Source organism: Suncus etruscus, chromosome 5, assembly GCF_024139225.1.
Source record: "Suncus etruscus isolate mSunEtr1 chromosome 5, mSunEtr1.pri.cur, whole genome shotgun sequence".
Taxonomy (NCBI): Eukaryota; Metazoa; Chordata; class Mammalia; order Eulipotyphla; family Soricidae; genus Suncus; species Suncus etruscus.
This window is the reverse complement of record NC_064852.1, coordinates 51683449-51702915: the sequence shown is the minus strand read 5'-3', so window position 1 is coordinate 51702915 and position 19467 is coordinate 51683449. Positions and strand designations below refer to the sequence as shown.

The 19467-nt window shown below is 33.3% G+C and overlaps 1 protein-coding gene across 1 annotated transcript in view; it reads right to left on the bottom strand.

Moving 5' to 3' along the window:
- Positions 1–19467, bottom strand: part of GALNT13 (polypeptide N-acetylgalactosaminyltransferase 13) — a 623731-nt gene that overhangs the window by 588464 nt on the left and 15800 nt on the right. The window contains exon 2 of the mRNA XM_049773003.1: positions 1154–1223. The gene's annotated coding sequence lies outside the window, so the exon portion shown is untranslated. The remainder of the gene's footprint in view (positions 1–1153; positions 1224–19467) is intronic.

The following is a 19467-nucleotide window of genomic DNA, read 5'->3' as shown; positions in this document are numbered from 1 at the left end:
ATATAGTAGATATATAATATACATTTGCCAGTACTTTTTTAAGCAATTATATTTTAAAATTGTCTTTTAGATTATTTCACTTCAATAATCAAGTAATCTTAACAAGAAAATGTTAGTTCTCTAGATTCTATGGTTTCTTCCAATTAAAAAAAAACATATGGTAGCATTTTTATTTATATTTAATAAATGAAAGACTTGGAGAACCTCATCAACTCTGTCTAAACAGTTTTCATAAAAGAATATTTTAGATAAATTATAAACTTTAAAAATCTGCATTACCAGCTATTTTTTTTACAAATTTAAATGAATACAGGGGCTGGAGCAATAGCACAGTGGGTAGGACATTTGCCTTTCACATGGAGGGTTTAAACCAACGACATCCCATATGGTCCCTTGAACCTCCCTGGAGTAATTTCTGATCACAGATCCATGAGTAACTCCTGAGTACCACTGGATTTGGACCAAAAACAACAACAACAACAAAATAAACTAGTACAAGGTAGAAACTGGAAAATATCATTTGAAATAAAAGCAATAATATGACAGACAATACAAAAAAATTATCTACCATATGTTCAGCTTAATGATTAAGTAAAGCAAAAACTGAAATAAATTATTAGAACATGCTTAACTCTTATGTATTCAAAATTAGAAAAAATATATTCATTAAGTTTATTGGAGACAATATTTCCCATAAAGTCTTCATTCTAAAATCCAGATTTGTCTCTGAAAGAGACATTAAAACTAACTGGTTCCTATTCAAAATACTTTAGAGAAAATGAAGAGAAACACATACAGATTGCCTAAAGCATTAAAAATGTCAAGTTTCAGTAAACCTTAATACTTCAATATTCCTTTTAAAAACATCCAATAAAAGTTATAAAAAACTTATTTACAACTCAAAACTTATAATAATCAGAAAAATCTCACCTATATAATTAACATGAAAAATTATAATATACCAATCTCTGTCATTAAACTCTAAAATCATGCAACTTTATTCACACTAGAAAATCGCACATAAACTTTGTATCTTTTATATTCATTTTCATCAGTATTCACAAACAAACCCTTCACATAAAAATTTGACATCTTTCAAAATCATTTATTATAACTTCAATTGAGTGTGAATATAAAAATTTATAATACTTACTGTATGTTGTGCTTGGCAGTATCAAAACAATTTGCAAACATTCATCTCAAAATACTCCTACAAAATTTACCTGTAAAAAAAATTCCAAAGTAAGGAATTTGCCAATGTCACAGAAAAAGTAACCCATAATAATACACATCTACATAATACACACCTAAACTATAAATACTTTAACATAAAAAGTAAAATCTGCAATAAATAGATATTACATTTAACAAAGAAAAATTTTATGACCAATGTACATAAATATTTCTTTTTTATTGTTTCTTTTTTTTCAAACATCTTTTTTTAAGTTTTCTTCTTTTTTAATTTATTTTTTTTATTTAACCAACTTTATTACATACATGATTGTGTTTGGGTTTCAGTCATGTAAAGAACACCACCCATCACCAGTGCAACGTTCCCATCACCAATGTCCCCAATCTCCCTCCTCCCATCCAACCTCCGCCTGTACTCTTGACAGGCTTTCTATTTCCCTCGTACATTCTCATTATTAGGATAGTTCATATTTAAACATCTTGATTACATAAATGATTGTGATTAGGTTTCAGTCATGTAAAGAACACCCCCCCCCTTCACCAGTGCAAAATTCCTACCACCAATGTCCAAAATCTCCCTCCATCCTACCCCACCCCCACCTGTACTTCAGACAGGCTTTCCAGTTCCCTCATTCATTCACATGATTATGGTAGTTCTCTGTGTAGTTATTTCTATAGCTGCACTCACCACTCTTTGTGGTGAGCTTCATGAAATGAGCTGGAAGTTCCAGCCCTCCTCTCATTGTCTCTGAGGATTGTTGCAAAAATGACTTTTATTTTTCTTAAAACCCATAGATGAGAAATGTACATAAATATTTCTAACTTTGTGCAAATAATATAACGTAAGTCAAGGAAAGCAATCAATAAGAGATAAAGTCTGCAGAGTGACCAAAAATGTTAGAAATATGAGATAGATAACTAAATAGATTTCATTGAATATTTGAGGTCAGTAGCTAAAATATTCAAGTTGTTAAAATGTTATTTTGTTGATTTATGATGATCACTGAGTGAGAAAGAAAATTTCTTATGTTGTTGTAATTGTTAATGTTGTTTGGAGGTTCACCCCAAGTGTGCTGGGGTTATTTCTAACTCTGCACCAAGGAATCACTCATAGAAGTACCCAGAAACAATATGAAAAGTTGGGGATCAAACCTGGGTTGGCAATGTGCAAGAAAAATACCCTAACTACTTTACTGTCTTCCAGCTCCAATAGAATTTCTTTATTTATCTAGATAACAGCAATAATTCACTTTGTAATCAAATTCAACTCTAATTTAAATAAAACCAAGCACTGAGAAAAATGCAGAAATACCTCCTGTATACCTTACAGAACAACAAACATAATTTTCAGAAATTAAAAATAAAGTTTTTAAGGTTTTTTTCGGGGAAGAGGGTTACACTCAGCAACACTCAGGGACTACTCCTGGCTCTGTGCTCAGAAATTACTCCTGGCAGGCTCAGGGGACCATATGGGATGCTGGGGATTGAACCAGAGTTGGCTACATGCAAAGCAAATGCCCTACACACTGTGCTATTGCTCCAGGTCCTAAAAATGGATTTTAAGAAAAAATTATTGCATTAGATTTTATTCATTATTTTAGTGCAGGTTTTAGTAAGAGTTCCTTAATTTCACAAGTCAAACTATTTCCATTTAAATAAACTGTATACTATTGGGTACACTGCTTTAGATAAGAGCTGTTCAGAAGACACAAGAAAAAATAGCCTAAATATTAATATAATAATCCTTGAAAATGCAAAGTTTTATTTCAGACAAATAAAACACACTGTAGACAGTACAAATCAAAATTCCACCAAGGAATCTGCATCTCTAGCAGAATAGTAATTCTCAGCAACCAAGAGAACTTGTGCCCAGACAAATCTGGTTCTTCATAATACTAAGCAGAAATACCATTTACTAATAAAAGAGGTGTGCTTTTGTGTCCACCAAAATCAATTGCAGTAAAATTAACAGTTCAACAAGCAAAACAAGCATTTTGAGTTGACAATATAATTTATCTTACTCTAGTTTGTGAGAGACAATAGGATGGCCTCTACCAGACACAGGAATGATTCTTCTAGTGTTTAACATGAAGCCTCTCGTATTCACACAAGAGGAAACTAGATGCGATTAGCAAGCTTGCAATTAAATGTTAATACTAAATCAAGAAAATTTCATGAAGCTCAATTTTTATGAATTTGATTTCCCTACATTTAAAACAAAGATCTCAATAGAAGAAGCAAATGTATATTCTTATATACTATCAACAGATTACAAGTTATAAAAATTAAATTCCTTTATACTTTAATATAGCCATGCAAAAACAAAGCGATAATACAGGGGGGTGGGGTGGACATTTGCCTCACAAATGACTAACCCAGGTTTAATCCCCTGCATCCCATAAGGTTCCCTAGCTGAGCATCGAACCATAGAGTAATCCTTGAGCACTGCCTTTACTGGCTCAAAAAGCAAACAAACAAAAAGTCATATTAAGACAAATAACAAGATGACAGGATAGGAACATCGATGAAGGGAGTTGACACTGGTGGTAGGATGGGTGTCTTGAAATATAATATGCTCAATTATCAGTAATGTTTAAATAAATGTTCTTTAATCAAATATGAAAAAAAGATCAGAAGATTTGTTCAATTTGAAATAGCTAATAAGAGATAATCCCAGGCTCAGAGGTTTTCTGTCCTGTGTCTGTCCTATATCTCACTATAACATGTGCTAGTGCCTACATTGTTTGCTGAGGAGAGAAGGCAAGCTGGGGCTTGATCAACAAATCTGGCCTACTGACATGTTTTGTTTATTTCACACCATAGAAATTAAACTACTCAAAACCTGGAAATTTCTCATAATAATACTCATAATCTGTAATTCATGAAAGAGTGAAGGCTTTGTAAGGCTGGGCTCACAGCCAACAGAACAGAGAAATATTTGGTCTTCTAGTTTTCTTCACTCTCCAGCTCTCTATATTTGCAAACTGTCTTCCACTCTGCCATTCTAAGCACTGGTAGATTTTTGTTTATACCCCATTCATGCATCAGACATCTTCACTGTAAAATTATAGGAAGGACTTTCCTGAATTATATTCAAACATTATTTCATCAGTTGCATGCTTATAATCACATTTTCTTGGATTGTTACAGTAATATTACTTGTTAATTACCTTCTTTAAACCAATGACCATCTGTCTTTAAAATTAAATTATATAATGGCTTGATTTTTGTTTATTTAAATATATTTGAAAAATTATTTTTCTTCTTTATTCTGTTTGTTGTTCATGTACCTTCTTGGAGTAGTGTGACTAAAGGTCTCACTTTCTAGATCTGGTGCTGCCAGAACTTAGTAAAGCTCACCAAGGCTTCACTTGTGGTATTCACAGACCTGGATGTGGTATAGTCAGAAATCACTTGTGGCAGCAGAGATTATAGCAAAACTGCACAGCTGAAACAACAGAGCTGCCAGAATTATGTTTGCTGCATATGCCAGTAACTGGAATTAGACTTGTAGTGTTACACTGGCAAATCAGAGATTCTGTGCAATTCTACTGGGCCCTACATTTGATCATTTTGAAAACAATGGGGTAATTTCTAACCACAAATTGGCATACTGTCAGGAAAAAAATTATCACAATTAATAACTTTATATCTTCCATGTACTGAATTTTCAGTTACTTCTGGCACACACTACTTCACACACAGATCATGGTGATAGTATATTTCATACCAGTATACTTTATAGAATTTTTTTTAAATAACAGACCTTGGAATTCTGAGTAGCTATGGTAATAAATAGAAACCACATATCTCAAGATCTTCATACCCTGTCTGAAAGATATAGTCAAAACTAAAAATTAAAACACATAATACCAGACTTTAGTGATAATAAAAAGTTAAGAAATATAATAACAGAAAAGTAGTCGAAAACAAAAATTTAAGCATCAATTTATATACATCAACTTCTGCATTCCAGAGATCTAGAATAGCTATGAGGAATAGAGAAGAAAAGGATTTTAGAAATGACACAAAAATAAATCTCAAGAAGTCATTGAATATGGAAATCTACAAAAATAAGCATGAATTATTAAAACATAGACACAAAGAGGTTAGCTAAATGTGCTTATTGACACCAAGGTGACATTTAAGGTAAAAAAGAATGACTCATTTAAACATGATAGAGATAGGCTTTCTGAAAGAAGTGGCTTCTTGTTTCAAGAAACACTTATAATTATGATTTTAGGATAATTGGAAAATCAAAGTAAATAATTATAATAAACAGTTAAAATTTAGAGGCTATGTATATGATGCAGCTATAAAGTGCCCGTCTTGTTTGTATGATGCCCAGAATGTGATTCCAGTCACTGCTGGGTGCAGTAACTCCTGCCATAACAATGTGACCACTTCTGCATCAAACCCAAGTCTACAAAACAGGATACTGGAAAAATAGTAAGAATTAAAAAAATTAAAATGTGTTACAAAAATAAAATGTATGAAGAAAATATATAGGGAGATGGGAAAATACTTATTTTGCATATAATCCCACAAAACAAATACACACAGATTGAGAGAGTTTGAAAATCACAATTCAGCAAACATACATAATGTAGTCATGAAGGCCCAAGTGGAGAAGCATTTGCACATGAAAACATGGCAATAACAAGATATCCCATATATTTGTGGTGCTAAGGATAGAACCAAGCACCTCACACATACAAGAGTGTTTTACCATTCAGCTATTTCCCTGCCCCCCAAATTTCCATAACATGTCCAAAAAAGTTCCATAATCTCAAAGCAACTTCCCATATATCACTTAACAGATACAATAGAAAAGCTACTAACTTCTATAAGTATTGATCTCTTTAAATAAATGCTCAATGATGTTATTATCAATAATGCAAATAATCCGGAGGACATGTCTCCAAAGTTTACACACTTAAAACATGCACATCACTTTTGTGGAATATCTGCCGTAATTGCATAATCCAAACAATCAGAGGCTAACATCAGGCAACCAAAACAGGCAAGTCTGAAAGCTCATTAGAAAAAATCTATATTATGAATGCGGCCAGGTGTGACCCAGAAACCAAAAATAGAAAAAAAAAAGAAAAATATCCATATTAAGCATATTTGTAAAAATGTAACAATTAAAAAAGTGAATTATATAATAGTATTTTGTTAGTATTTTTATTTTTCTGAACTATGTTGTGATTATAGAAGACAAAGCATTCTTAGGAAAGAGGTTGTAAAGTTCTACAAGTAAATAAGCATGATGATATCATATAATTCTCTCTCTCTTTCTCTCTCTCTCTCTCTCTCTCTCTCTCTCTCTTTTTCTTTTTGGTTTTTGGATCACATCCAGCAGTGCTCAGGGGTTACTCCTCATTCAGAAATCATTCCTGGCAGGCTCAGGGGACCATATGGGATGCCAGGATTCTAATCACTTCCTTCTGCATGCAAGGCAAACACTTTACCTCCATGCTATCTCTCCGGCCCCTAATATATAATTCTCAAATGACTCAGTAAAGTATATTGGCATACAATTAATAATACATAGTTATGTTAGCACACATCTAGAGTGAGAAATAGAGTAAGATAGCACATGTGTTAAAACTTTACACACAACTGACTCAGGTTTCATCCCTAGCACCACATATGCTCCCCTCCAGTACCAAAAAGAAATGATCCCTCAACACAGAACCAAGTGTTGGCACTAAGTACTGACAAGCCTGACTCAAAAAAAAAGCAAATAATATATATATATAATATATATATACAATTTTTAGAAAGAGCAAGCAGAAGTAACAAAACAAAAGAGGAAAATGTAAATAAATAATGAATCAAAAAGAATTCAGGTTTTTGCAAGTTTTCTATATTTTTGAAACTGAAACAAATTAAATTTCGCTTGTGATACTTAAAGATTAGTACACAGCATTGCACTAAAGAATTTTCTAGACTATAAAACAAAATTACTAATGATTATTAAAAAGGCTTTCCCCCATTTCCTATTCCCCTGAACATTCCAAAAGCCTACATAAGAAAAGTCTCATTTATTTTTATTTTTAAATTTTTATTGTGACCAAAGTGCATTACAAATCTTTCACTGCATCATTTATGGTACATAGTGACAATGAATGAGGGGCATTCCCACCACCAGTGCTGTTCTCCCTCCGCCCCTGTTCCCAGTATGCATCCCATATCTCCCTCCTCTACCCCCTAGAATGCTAGTGCAACTGGTCTCCACTTTACAGCTTGTTGTAGATTGAGCATCTATTCTACCGTCATTGGAGATAAAAAGGATAAGAAAAAAGGGAGAAAAAATTTGGTGACAACTACCAAAAAAAGAAAGAAGAGAGAGAAAAAAAGAAAAGAAAAATGGAAGAAAAAAGAGAAAAATGGACCTGGCAAATAAATATAAAAATAAATCTCTAAATAATAACCACAAGAGTGAAAAAGAAAGAGAAAAGTGGAAGAAAAAAAGAGAAGAAAAATAAAGTAAAAAACTAACAAATCAAAACAAAACAAGAAAAAGTATGGATGCTGGAGTGTTAGGGTTTGGCGTTCCCCCCACTTTTTTTTTTTTTATTTTGCATAGGCACAGTAAGCATTGGGGAAGAAAGGGAATTCCCGTGGCCTAAGATTCAGGGTTTCTCCATCTTGAAGCATACCATCATGGGATCCATCCCTGGCTCCATATATACACATTACCCCATCCCAAAGGCTTTTTTGTGATGCCAAAAGCCCAAAGGCTTTTTTGTGTGTGAGATAATCAAGCCACTGTAGCTAGCGATCTTGATATTTGCGCAGGTTATATAGGTCAGGGGCTAGGATAGAGTATCTAGGTTCTAGACTAGAGGTTGCTATCCATCGTTGTTGTGTTCAGTCTTCAGAATATACCAGATATTATATGTGAGTGTACTTGCTACACCACTCAAGATTTTATTGCACTAGCTAATATTCCTTTTTTTTGGGGGGTGGGCAAACACGATGATGCTCAGGGGTTACTCCTGGCTATTCACTCAGAAATCGCTCCTGGCTTGAGGGACCATATGGGACGCCAGGGGAACGAACCAAACCGCAGTACATCCTAGCCTAGTGTGCACAAGGCAGATACCCTATGGCTCACGACACCGCTCCGACCCCTAGCTAATGTTCCTAACTAGCATTTTAAAATTAGTTATTTTTATAAATTTTAGATTAATTTACCTTTTAGTTACTTTATTAATTCTGGATTTTTGCTTGCTTTATTATGTTTTGTCTTGGAACTACACTTGATGGGCTCAGTGGTTACTCGTGGTTCTGCATTCAGAAATTACTCAGGGGACCATAAGGATGCTAAGGACAGAACCCGACTGATAGAGTGCAAGGCAAATGCCCTAACCACTGTGTAATTGCTCTGGCCCCTCATTTTGGATTTAAAAAAATTTTACCACACTTTCCTCATTTGTAAATTCCTTTTTAAATAAATGCTATTAATACAAATATGGAGTATAAACAGCAATAAACTCTGCTAAACTTTCACTTGTTTTCCCATAACAATGACATATTCAATGACAAATAAGTTACCTCTCAGTTTCACCAGAAAACATTGTATTTATTAGCTGATTAGAATGTCATGTAGTACTAAAACTAAACTTGAATTTAGTGAAAATACATGAACTGTATGCTTGACCTCATATTTCAATTGTTACTCTGTCAGATCATGAAGTTAGATTAACTCAGAGATTCAGTCTTATGTTTTTTGGTTGCTACCCAATTTGTTTCTACTCAGATGTTTAAGAAAATCAACAGTCTTTTTATATACTCCTCTATTTTCCTAGATATCAAAGCAGGCTAGTGATCTATAACCACTAACGTCACCACTAATAACCCATTCTCTCCCTCCCTCTCTCTTCTCTCAATCCTCTTCCCATTCCATCTTCCTTCTCTCTCCTACTTTATTCTCTCTCTCACATCTCCCTCTCCCTTCCCCTCCTATTTCTCTAGTTTTCCCACACCAGGCATTTATAAAACATTAATCTCAATGTACTGTAAGTACTTGATCATACAATTATATAATTCTAAAATATAAAACCATGGAAAAAATCACGGTCTCCTGTACACTGTACATTATTTCATTAGCAACTTACATCCTATAATTCTATGTCCAGTCTATATACATCATGGTAGCATGCCTGGGTGATGCCTTACCTAAGATCCTGGATACTTTTGTCTTTGTTTATTCACAGTATGCATGCCTTGTGGCACTCCATATTGAAAACTTTTATACCCACCATCTCCATATATCTACAAGAGAGCAGCTGAGATCTATTTCTTAATTTATACTGGTACTAGGTTTATTTTGTTTTTATTTTAATTTTTTAGTAAAATACATTAAAAATAAAATGTGTTCTAAACATTTATCAGTCTCTTTTTGTAAAGTTGGTGAGGGTCCAAAACAAAATAAAATCTCAGAGAGTAAAAGTAACAAGTGAAGGGGCCGGAGAGATAGTATGGAGGTAAGGTGTTTACCTTGCATGCAAAAGAACAGTGGTTCGAATCCTGGCATCCCATATAGTCCCCCTGAGTCTGCCAGAAGCAATTTCTGAACATACAGCCAGGAGTAACCCCTGACTGCTACTGGGTGTGACCCAAAACAAACAAACAAACAAAAGTAACAAGTGAAGACTTAGTATACATGCTGCTTTGCTTGTAGGAGCACTGGTTTTAATCCCTGGAATGCACAATCCCTTGAGCAATGTTAGAAGTGAACCAAAGTATGGTTAGGTATGATCAAAAACAAAAAATAAGACCCCAAAATAAAAAAAATTCTAATCTTAAAGGATCAGCTATATAGCTCAATGGACTGAGCACAGACTACACAAATAAGAGATCCAGGATTAGTTCCTAGCAGTGAATTATCCCCCAAGTACTATGTAATCAACAGCAAAGGAGTAAGGGTGGCACAACCCAAGGCATTCAGGATTAATATTAGTTAAAATGGTAGTCAAAATTCTGCAAAATAATATATATGAAATGTATAATAATTAATGGCATGGAATGTCATAATCATATTAATAAACATATTTTCTTATGCATTGCAATTGGACTTGCTAATTGCCTCCCTAATATCTCTCTCACCCAAATTCCTTAAGCATTTTTTGTCATTTCCTGCTGAAAATATAGTCAATAGTGGCTCTGACTTTATTTTAAATCTTTGACTCTTAGGAGAGCTACAAGAATCCAAGGTTCCTAATAGCCTTACAGATGTGTATTGTCAAATTTATATTAACAATGTGAAACTTCATATTCTGGTAGATAAAAACACTCATCTCATTAGATGTATACACTAAATATTATTTATAATGATTATATGGTTAATACACATTATTAGATGGATAGACAATAAAATATATAAACCACATATTAGAATGCAGTCAAATCATACTTAAATATTTTAAATGTGAAAAACTTTAGAATAAAGAATTAATATTTGGGAAATAAACATTAAAAATTACTCAAGTAGAGAAAGATATGTAGCATTTTAATTATATTTAGTGTGTAAAAGATTATTTTTTAATTTAAATTTAATTTATAAAATTTTTAAAAGTACATCTTAAATATTAATTTCTAAAAACTAAAGACCAGGGCTGGAGCAATAGCACAGCAGGAGGGAGTTTGCCTTGCACGCGGCAGACCCAGGAAGGACCTAGGTTCGATCCTCAGCATCCTAAATGGTCCCCCGAGCCAGGAGTGATTTCTGAGCACATAGCCATGAGTAACCCCTGAGTGTCATTGGATGTTTCCCAAAAACAAACAAACATACAAAAAACTAAAGACCATATAGTTATTTAAAACAAAATTCAGTTATTTAAAAATTAGAAGCAAAAAATTAAAAACAAAAATATTTTTAAAAATCGTTATTTAAAACAAAATTTTACTAGTCATTAAATTTATAACAAGGCCTTTTCTCCCTTGGTGGGCTGGAATTGATCACACCAATAATGCTCCAAAGCTACTTCTGAGCTCTACACCTGGATCAACCTCAGAGTTTTCAGGGTACTATGTGGTACCCAGAATAAATTCCCATGTCTCCCACATTCAAAACTTGTACTACTCCAGGCTTTAAGCTATCTCCTGAAACTTAAAACTTTCAAATACTAAAATTAAAATTAGAAATATGCTGTTAGCATGTGATTAAATTTACATAGAGTATGTGAATTAAGTTTCAAGCTTTTTTGTGTGTGTGTGTGGTTTTTTTTGGCCACACCTGTTAACGCTCAGGGGTTACTCCTGGCTATGCACTCAGAAGTCGCTCCTGGCTTGGGGGACCATATGGGACGCTGGGGGATCGAACTGCGGTCCGTCCTAGGCTAGCACTGGCAAGGCAGAGACACCTTACCTCTAGCGCCACCTCACGGGCCCCAAATCTTTTTTTAACTTTTTTTTGGGGGGGTGGTGGTTTTTGGGTCACACCCGGCAACACTCGGGGGTTACTCCTGACTCTATGCTCAGAAATCGCTCCTGGCATGCTCAGGGGACCATATGGAATGCCGGGATTCGAACCACCAACCTTTTGCATAAATGCCTTACCTCCATGCTATCTCTCTGGCCCAAGTTTCAAGCTTTATGTCACTCTTTATGCAATCTTAATATCATTGCCAATTTAAACTTACCATATTGAATTTATTTTCTCTGATAATAAATTAAACTTGATTAAAATGTATTCGTCCCTATACTAACCAAATATACAGTGTGGCAGGCTGATTCCAAAGAGGGTCATCACATCACCCAGCATGCTCTTATGCACTCAATTATGACATCCCCATCAAGAGATCAAACTATTTTACTTTCTATAATCTGAGAAAACTATATACTACGACTGAAAGGATGAAGTCAAAGCTGTACAAAACCTGTAGTACTTAATATGGCCTAGAAAAGCTCAATATGAAAATATAATGCATAAATGAGTCATCAACATTCATTGATATATATTTATATAATTACTTATTTGAGCATGTATTACATATCATACTGTGAATGGCTTATATAATAAACACAGTTCTTAAGTCTGACTCTACCTCTATGAAAGTTAATTCTAAGTCTAGTTGCTGATAGGTGTGCTAACACACTAGCATGCATGTATGTGTTTGTGTGAGTGGACCAGTCATTCTATGAAATAAAGTATATAGTAAAAGTCTGAATGTTATTTGTGTGAAGAACTGACAAAATGGCAGAGTTAATTTATTTTTATGCTCCTACAAAGCAGTACACAAAGACAAATTGATATCAACAAAAAAAAGTTAAAGAAAATCAAATTTATAAGCTTGTTACAATGAAAGCCTTCTTATTGTGAATATTTTAAAATAAAAATAAATAAATAAACTCTCTTAGCAGCCTAAGGAACAGTTCAAAGTAGATTAGATAGATACATATACTACACTTATATATCATCAATGTATCCAAGAACCCTTACCCTTGTTCCTCTGTCACCTTCCACTCATCTCTTCTTACTCCCTCCTCCATTTCTATACTTCCCTGGATTATATAAAATGTTGGATCAATGGTGTTCCTACCTTTGATAGTTTGCATTCCCTTGTCATGATATTCTATATACTACTGGGGAGTGGAATGGAACCTGGGTTCACTTGTGGAGACACATAGACACTGGTGTTGAAATTAGTGATGAAAACTGTATCTGAAACTCTGTTATGGACACCTTTGTAAACCAGAAGTGCCTAAATTTAAATGTCTATGAAAATAAGATGTAGCATGTCCATTCTCCACAAATGCATTAGATAGCTGATGGAGTTGGTTTTAAACACTCTCTTGAACATAGTATTTTTGATAAATTGGGTTATCCTTGAAATGCATTATGTGATATTAATATTTTTATAACCACATCACATTCTACAAAAAGATACCAGTAGTCATATAATGGATCATTCAATACATAATTAAGTCCATAGACTTTTATCCTACTGAATCAATAACAATTTTTCGAGACATTTATTGAATGAACAGTTATGTTAGAGATTTTGGGGGTCCCCTGGAGAACAATGAGAAATGTGACGCCTCCACTGTGAAAAAGCTTATACTAGAGACAGATGAAAATACAGTTAGCTATGCTAATGTAAGTTAACAACCAATAACTTGGGACAAAAATAATAGAATAATTTTCCCTTGGAGGTAAGAGAAATCATTTAAGGAGATGCATCATTAAGGAGATATTTGAAACAAGAAGAGAGCAGTTGAATATTATCAAGCAGCATAAACAAAGAAACTTTGACGGGCATCTATGATATGTCAAGCAACAGAGAAGTAATAATTTAGTGAATTTGAAAATTCTATTAGAAGGGAGGTTAAGATGAGATATAAAACTGTAAACGTCATTTGGGACACATTTATACAGTCCTAGTTAGAAACCAATTAAATTGAAATTCAATTTCTAGAATTTTCATAGAAGTCATATCTGTACACCAGAAAGTTATAAACTCAAACTGTATTTAAAGATATTCCTCTATTTCCAAAGTGGAGTAAGTACATAATGGACTACAGGATGGGGGTGTAGGTAAATTAATTTAAAAAATAAAAGCATGTCATGCTTGGGTTTAGAGTAGCCATAAGGTACTCTTTAACTTTAACTGCAAGAATTACAAGTTTTCTTTCATTTTTAAACTGTGTCTTACAACTCTTGAAACGAGCCTAAGTTCCAAATTTTTATAAATGGGGGGCGGACCTATTGAGTCACTCAGGAAGAAAGAGCATATAATTATAGTTCAAATATCAATGAGTTTAATAAGAAATATAAATATAAACATTGTCCAATCTTGGACTAGCAATGAATTTTAAGGGAAAAAATCACAGGAAGACATTATGATGTGGAAAGGCATTTTGAAATATACCAACAATAACAATAACAAAGATAAAAAAAATTGTCTGATTTAAATCCTTTCAAACTGCATCATTTTCCAAAGTAGTGTCTTACAGCTCTGGAAAGCCCATGGGACCTATCTGTACATGTAAAATCAAATTAAATGCATGTAGTAAGGATTTAATTATGTAAGACATTTTGCTAGGTACAGCACAAAAGAACACTGTTGGACTGACTTTTTGGATTAGATAAACTATGAAAGCAGTTAAAGATTTATACATATCTACAATTAAGGCAAAGAAAAAACAGGGCATTCAGCTCATTGAATTATTAAAACTTTTTACTTTTGAATTGATGCTACATGAACATCTATAAGAGAAATGACTCCTTGTTTAGTTCCATTTCAAAGAAAAATATAATTGTAGGGTCAGAGACCAAATGCCAGAAACCAAATCTCACACCTGAGACCCAATGCAAAAGAAAAAGAAAGCTCTATCCTCCTCTTCAGCTTTAACAGCACTAATATCCAAGGTCAGTAAAGCAGTCCAAGAATCAGCATGACTCAGAAATGCAGGTGCTTAAAAAGAGAAGAAATAGACTAACCACAACATATCACCGATCTAGGAATACAATATTCCTTTGTTTCCTGTCCTTTTGATGTTGTTGGTGTTGGGTTACTCTGACAAACATACTTGTCCTTGCAAAAGAATATCTAGATCTATGTCAGCAAGAGTTAGAAATTAATTGTTTTTAATAAATACAAAAAAGTAAATCTGGGTTGTAAAAGTAATCTGTAGGAACTGTCCAATTGGTATGCAGTGTTAATTTCATTCCTTAGTATAAGTATGTTGATGCGATGTAAGATTTCTTAGGTCCTTTGAGCGACAACCAGCCAAGCATGTCATCACATCAAAATTCTACCTGCTAAGGAATCTCAGTGTCCTTGAAGTCTTGAAGCCATTACAACATTGGTAAATGAGAAAATAGGGCACATGTTTTCCTATAAACACAGCAATAAACAGCACAGCATTTTTCTTTTTTCTGATCACATAAAAAATTAAATCGTCTAACACAACCATTTATACTAATATATTCATCACTCACAAGATTGTCATATTGTTAATATAAGATTAGATATAAGTGTTCATAGTATAAGATCTATTTTAACATAAAAGCATGGCTTTAAGAAAATATGTAGCTCTGTTTATAGATGTTCAACTCTGAGTAAGAAAATAATTTTCAGAAGATGAGACAAATCATCTTTTTGATAGTAAGACAGAGACTTGACAGAAAGCACAAAACATGGTGGGGGGGGAATTGATTTTGTCAAGTGAACCTTACGGTTTCATCTTTGCAACCACATTCAATAATAACATATAGTGAACTAGAACCGACGGTTGAAAATTGTACACGTTTCTGCCTCTTAATGAACTTTGTGAAGCAACTGATTCTCAGTAAAATAGTGCCTTAAACAAAGTTGATCCCAAAACTACTGCCTAGCCTAACTGATTATGTATATAGACTTCTTAAGCATGATTAATGTCATATGACAATGAAATGCACTTTATATAAAATGAGATTTTACTGGTAAATAATTACACATAAACTTTGAGGGATGTAGCTCTTTGGCTAATTTAAAGCACATGGAATACTAAATACAGACTCACACAATACAACTTGATTAATATTACAAAATAATTATTTTCTGGGGCCAGGGAGATAGCAAAACAGTAGGGCACTGGCCTTGCATGCAACCGATTCAGGACGAACTGAGGTTCGAATCTATGCATCCCATTTGGTACCCCGAGCCTGGCAGGAGCGATACCTTCGCTCAAAGCAAGGAGTAACCCCTGAGCACTGCCGGATGTGACCCAAAAATCAAATAATTATTACTAATATTTTCTGTGGTAAATAATAAATATGTACGTAAAAACAATAAAAAAAATTGGTCAGAAAAGAAAGGTAGTACATAAATTGGGGATAATATGATGTGCTGGATTCATATTTACCCCAAGCCATATTAACTCCCTAGGACAGGTACCCAGTACTACAGGTCCTCACAAGCAGTATTGTATTTTTCAGCTCTGGCACTGAATCTTCTGGCCTACTTGGCTAATTATGACTGAGTGACACTGGGACCTCTGTGCACTATTTAGGGCACATACATAAAAAAACACATTAAATTAATAATAAAAATATGGGAATAGAAAAATTAGCTGAAGTATAACTAATATATGAGACCCTGGGTATACACTCTGAAAATACACACACACATATATCTGATATGCACACACACATATATCTGATATACAGAAATAACATCATTTCAAAAATTACTATGTGTGGGGATTTTAGTGTGCTTTAAAGAATGGTGAGATAGCATAAGTGAAAGGATTTGTTAAAGGCTATATTTAAGGCAGGCTAAAATTCAAAACTCCTGATTTAAACCTAATAGAAAGGTATATTAAAATAATTTTAAATATAGCTAGAGTGAGAGTACAATGCGTAGGGTACTTTCTATACACACAATCTTCCCTGATTCGATCCTCAGGATGGTCCTACAGGCACTACCAAGAGTAATTAATGAGTCCAGAGTCAGGAGTAACCCCTGAGCATCACAAAGAACAATTAAATTTAAAGGTTTAAGATAGGAACGTAAACAAAAAAGAGAGAAAATCCAAATTTGGTCTAAAAAATTAAAGAAAAAGTCAAGAATATATTTTAAATTACTGACATGTTTATTTTAGTGACATCTATGCACAAGAGTGTGAAGATCCATATTTTAAAAGATCCAAGGATTAGGTCCAGAGAGCTAGTCAGTAAGTTAGGATGCTTGCCTTATATATGTCCCACCTGGATATGGATATTCAGTCCCCCAAACCTATCAGGAGTGATCCCTGAACACAAACTTGTAGTAAGACCTTAAAACTGCTGAATATGGCATAAAACAACATACTCACAGATCCAAATGTATACTCAAATGCAAATATGGAGATAACAGTTATCAGCCGTTTCTTACAAATCAAGAAATACTTATGATTTAAAGTTAGTCAAAAATACATGCAAAATCAATCATATTGTTAAATATTTCTAAAGCTTGTTTTAATATTTATAATTATGAAGAATATATTTTGTAAATTACTATCTTCCAATGTTCTTGTTAAATATGTGAAAACTGTTCAAATAGTAGGTGTAAAGGAAAATATAAGCATATTTATCACTATAAAATTACTACATGTAATATAATACAGTAGCAGACAAGTGCAAAAATAAAAAAAATGGTTAAACCAATGCAAAATTCTGAAATTATCAGTAGGTTATTTTTAAATTTATTATATCGAAATATTTTACAAGATAATAAAAATTTCCTTGTAATCACTTCCAGATAGAATCAGATGACACACAAATCTTCAAGATGGGAAGTAGTAGGAATATTAATCAACTAAGTTAAGAATCTATCATTGTATTATTTTCTTCTATAATTTTGTGATGCCAATGATTAAACTCAAGGTCTCAGGAACCAAAAGCATGTGCTTTACCAATGTGCAACATTCCTGACCTTCAGTGCTACACTTAAATGGAGTAGAGTATTTTAATCACAATTGGGAAGGAAGAAAAGGTTATTACACTATTCTCATTAATATGAAAGCATTTCTGTAATCTGCATATATAAAAACTGCATATATAATCTTCATATGCATATATGATATGCATGTGTATTTTTATTAAATGGATCTTTTATTTAATTATTGAGGTAATTCAATGTAAACCAGTGCTAATGTTTATAGATTGTTGTACAAAATTATGGCAGCTTCATCAACACCACTAACATGCCAACAATCTTCCATCAGTGTTCATATATCAGTCTTAAGCCACCCCGCATTCCCAGTGTAATGGGTTCCCTTCTCTGTCCTTAGTAATCTCAGTTCTATTGATAAGAGACTAGGGTTTATTTTCATAGCCCATTCTTTCTTTTTTTTTTTTGTGATCACCCAATTTTTGTTCTTCTTCTAATTTCCATCACACAACACCCTCCCATCCGTCCAAGTTGTAGCAAAAGGCAATTTCATCTGTTGTCACAATTGAACAGTATTCACACTGAAGATATACCACAGTGTTTTACTCTATATATCTATTATTGGCATTTGGATCTTGACAATAATAAGTAGGGCTATTATGAACACAAATATTGTATTCCTTGCATACATAGTTTTAAATTAGTACCTTTGTATTCTTAGGAAAATAAAAAATTAGAATTACTGGATCATATGGAAGCTATACTTATTTATTAAGAATTTTTCACATTATTTTCCACAGAGTTCAAATATCTTAATGCATAGCTATCACTCCTTACTCTGCACTCAGAGATCATGTCCGATGGTACCAGGGAATCATACTGGGTATTGAATTTACTTCAGCCATGAGCAAGTGCCCTACTCACTACCACAACATTGCTCCAAAAACTAATTTATTTTCTTAAAAATAGATAAGTAAATTTTTATTTTGTTTTTGGGACACACCCAGTGATGCTCAGAAGTTACTCCTAGCTATGTGCTCGAAATCGCTCTTGGTGTGAGGACCATATGGGATGTAGGGGGATTAAACCGTGGTCTGTCCTAAGTAAGCGAGTGCAAGGAAGATGCACTACTGCCTGTGCCACAGCTCCAGCCCCATGTACATATATTTTTAAAAACCTATATCTCATACCTTACTCAACAAACGTGGTTTTATAATGTAAAAGATTATTCTATTAATGAACACATTTTAGTGTTGAGGAAGTCATAGTTTATAACTAACAGCTAATCTTGGTACACTTCAACAGTCTGCAAATGATTCAGAAATAAATAAAAAGCAGCATGATATATCATTAGATTCCCACCAGTAGATTATTAATTGATGTGCTATAATTATTTGTGCCAATTGTTATGAAAGAAATACGATATCAGTGTTCAAAACAATGTATTTTACTCATTTGATAGGAAAAGATAATTGGAATATATACATTTCTAAACGAGAAAAAATTAAATCTATTATTTCCAATAAAATGTTCTGAATAAAGATATAAAAACTTCAATTAAGTATTTGTAAAAGTTAATTAAAAGACACATCACATACTATAAATAAGTCTATGTCTTTAAGGAACAAAATAATGTTTCCTTTTTTATTCAGGAAATAAGGCAAGAATGATAATATACTGGCTATCTTTACTACTTCCAAATCTATACATGCTAGACAGCATTCATCTTTCAATGTATTTAATGATCATCCACAATAAAAATATAACCAAAGCTGATCAAAACACTAAGGGGAAAACAAAGTATGACTGTTCAACTTAACTAAAGAAGCCAAATAAAACCCTCACTGACACTATAATTTGACAAATAAAGATAAAGGAACAGAAAATGCTTACCACCCTTTTTCTA